Source organism: Fukomys damarensis, unplaced genomic scaffold (assembly GCF_012274545.1).
Source record: "Fukomys damarensis isolate Sample0158 unplaced genomic scaffold, DMR_v1.0_HiC HiC_scaffold_21, whole genome shotgun sequence".
NCBI lineage: Eukaryota > Metazoa > Chordata > Mammalia > Rodentia > Bathyergidae > Fukomys > Fukomys damarensis.
The window spans coordinates 32,675,546-32,678,579 of record NW_022900933.1 but is presented as its reverse complement, the minus strand read 5'-3'; the positions used below and the strand labels follow the sequence as shown (position 1 = coordinate 32,678,579).

General features: G+C 35.0%; 1 pseudogene; it reads right to left on the bottom strand.

Annotated features, from left to right (window-relative positions):
- Nucleotides 1–55: 55 nt before the first annotated feature.
- Nucleotides 56–782, bottom strand: LOC104851880 (annotated as a pseudogene).
- Nucleotides 783–3,034: the final 2,252 nt, after the last annotated feature.

Below are 3,034 nucleotides of genomic sequence, written 5' to 3'. Positions count from 1 at the left end.
CCCATTTTTTTTTTTTTTTTTTTTTTTTGAAGCAGATACTTTTTATTAACTGACCTTAGATCATCCTTCTAATAAATCTGTTGATCTGATCTACCCTATTTCCAGCATCTCTACCTTCCAAAAAATGGGTGGTCTTTTTCTTCATTCCACCTCATGGAGAAGATAATGTGAAGGGCCACAGGAAGTTATTTGCCTCTTTGAAGCATTTTCCAATAGTATAGATCTCAAGAATAAGATCTTCCATGCAAATGATGCCGTATTTACCAAGAGATCAAGCAATCGGTCCATTATCGGTCAAGGCCATTCACTTCTTATTGATTTTGCCAGAGCCAGGATTGTATATTAGTTCATTTACTGACTTCAGGTCTGGGTACCCCATGCAGTATATGGTTCCACAGTTCTCAGCATGTCAACTGAAACCTTGTTAAGCTTAACAAAGGTACCACTGATGATTTGGCAGAGGCGAAGAAGCTGCAACACCTTGCAGACTGCAACACCTTGCAGATGACAAATGCCAATTTGGGTTCTGCAGGTACATAGAAGTTGCCAGCTTTTCTTCCCATCCTAGCCATTAGAATCTCAGTTCTGTACATCTGTCTATACTCCTTATGAAAGTGCCTGGCTTTTTCATAGATGAGCTTCCTCCTTGTATTTCATAGTATTTTTTGGGCAAACCTCTTTCTTAGGCACTTTACCTTCAGCTCTGTGAAACATCTTTGCTTTTTCTTAAGAGTTTCTGGCACAGCCAGAACCTACTTTTTCTTCTCTTCAACAGCCTCCATGGTTCCAGCTGGAAAAGAGGTCCACACAGTTTCTTGCAAAGACTATCCTTAGTCCACTGCCATACAGTGGCACCTTTGTCTAATCAAGTGTCCGTTTACTGATGGCTCTATTTACAGACTCTATTTGGCTATATCAGTCTATCATCTATTCTTGTGCTAATACCACAGTCATGTTTACTACAATTTTAGAGGAAGGTCTTGATATCTGGACTCATATTGCTGCTTTTCAAGAGTGTTTTAGCTATTCTTTCCTTTTGAATTTTCACATGCACTTTAGAATCAGCTTGTCAAGCAGACACATGCTTTGGAAATTTTTCTTTGAGATTGTTGTATATGTGATAACTTAAGGAGACAATTTGAAGAGAATCTGATATCTTCACAACATTGAGTTTTCCAATCTGCAAATCTTTAGTTAGTTCTTTCATTTATTCCAAAAGATATGCTTTTCTGTGTGATTTATTCTCAAAGTATTAAAATTTTTTCATGCTAGTGAAAATTGTTTTAAAATGTTTATTTTATAGCTATTTGTGGCTGATACATAGAACTAGAACTTTTGTTAAAATCATTATCTTGCATGATATTGCAAATTTATTAATGTGAATATCTGTACATACTTTTGAATTTTTCTATGTACACAATCATTTTATCTGCAAACACTGTCTGTATATTTCTTCATTTTCAATTTGTATTTCTTTTCTTGCCTTCTTTCCCTGGAGAGGACTTCTAGTACAATGTTAAAGAAACTAGAATAGGCATCAAGGTCCTTTCCCAAATTCCAAGGTGAAAGCTTTTAACATCTCATCATTATTTATGTTTGCTATTGGTTTTACATAGAAACCTTTTACTGGGTTAAAGAAGTTTTCTTACAGTCTTAATTTGTTAAGATTTCTAATCATGAACAGATGATGAATTTATCAAAGGGTTAACTATATCTACAATTGTATGATCTCTTTCTTCTTAAATCTTTTAATGTAGCACAATTGCATTGATTTTTTCCAATGTTAAATCAAATATTTCATTTCATGTATAAATTCAACTGAGTCCTCATACTCATACATTATATTTCTTAATGTTGTTGCTAAGTGAAGTTTGCTGGTATTTTGTTTAGAACTATTTCATCTCTATTCATAAGTTTAACCTATAGTTTTTTTTCTCATAATATGTTTGACTAGTATTGGATTTCAAGGAAATTCTAGCCTAATAAAACAAGAGTACTTACTGTTCTCCTATTGTCTGGAAAATTAAGTAGAGTTAAGTAGGTACTTCTCTGCAAAGGCTTTCCATCTTTGATAGTTGTCCCCACAAATTCTAGCTGCCTCTCTCTCCAGGAAGCTTGGGCTTGTGGCATGACAATGCATCATGGTGTCTCTGTCTCCAGAAACTCCAATCTCTGCCTCCTTAATTCAGCAAAACCACCAGATTCTTTGGAATTCCCTTTTCTACAATATTACCTGAAAATTGCCTCGGGGTGGGGGGGGGAACAGGACAATTCTAAGACTCAATCTGTTCTCCTCACAAGGATTGCAATCTGTCACCAGTTGTTGAACAATATCTGGAAGCAGGGTTTTTTTTGTATGTGTGTATTCTTTCTAAATTTCTAGTTTTTTATCAGGAGATGAAAAATTCTGATCCTGTTATTCTCTCATGGTCATAAAAAGAAATTTACTTCTTTTTTTCTGAACTCAAGGCTACACATTCTAGACAAGCGATCTGCCACTGTTATATGTCCAGGCCTTTTTTTTAAATTTTTATTTTGAGTTGCCTAGGCTAGACTTGAACTTGCAATCTTCCTGCCTCAGACCCTCATAGGGTCAAGCCTTGAACTCACTATGTAACTCAGGTTGAACTCAATCTCATGGCAATCCTCTTACCTCCCAAGTGTTGGGATTACAGGTTGCAACACCACGACTGGCTGAAATTTTTGTTTGTGTAAACTCTTGTGTCAAGAGATTTTAAACATTAAATAATCAATATTTGTGATGCCTAAATCACCAACAGGAAGTCAGACAGTTTGAATTCAAAATTCTAAGATCAGTTTCTACAAATTAGAATCTCAAGCAGCTACAACAATTGCCTCAATATATTATATATTAAACAGGTAAGAATGACAGTGGAAAAATTTTTCTGTTTTATTAAAGTTGGAATTATATCAAATGGGGTATACTATAAATGTTTTCAGGATATATAGTCATGTTTGGGCCAAAGTCATGTAACTTTTAACATTTTGGTGAACTACAGAAATCTCCATGATT